Genomic DNA, 267 nt, shown 5'->3' with positions numbered 1-267 from the left:
GTGACGTCATCCGTATGCGTCTGCTCATTGGCTCCTGGCTATAGCCGACAGCCTTCAGCCAATAGAAAACGGCGTTGTTCCAGGTCTTTTACCGTCGTTTAGTCTGCGCCTCTCTCCTTAGGCTTGGCCGGACACTGACTGCGTCGCTTGGCAACCGCCAAATTGGCGAAGGAGCTCTTGTCCCTTCTGTCCGCTAGATGACAGCAGAAGTTCAAGGCGGGGACCAGTAGAGTGGGTGCCGCGCAGAATTCGCGGCCCTGAGAACTG

This window comes from Rhinolophus sinicus, chromosome 15, assembly GCF_057876585.1.
Source record: "Rhinolophus sinicus isolate RSI-liver-muscle chromosome 15, RSI-T2T, whole genome shotgun sequence".
Taxonomy (NCBI): Eukaryota; Metazoa; Chordata; class Mammalia; order Chiroptera; family Rhinolophidae; genus Rhinolophus; species Rhinolophus sinicus.
The sequence above is the reverse complement of the archived record's forward strand: the minus strand, read 5'-3'. Positions refer to the sequence as shown.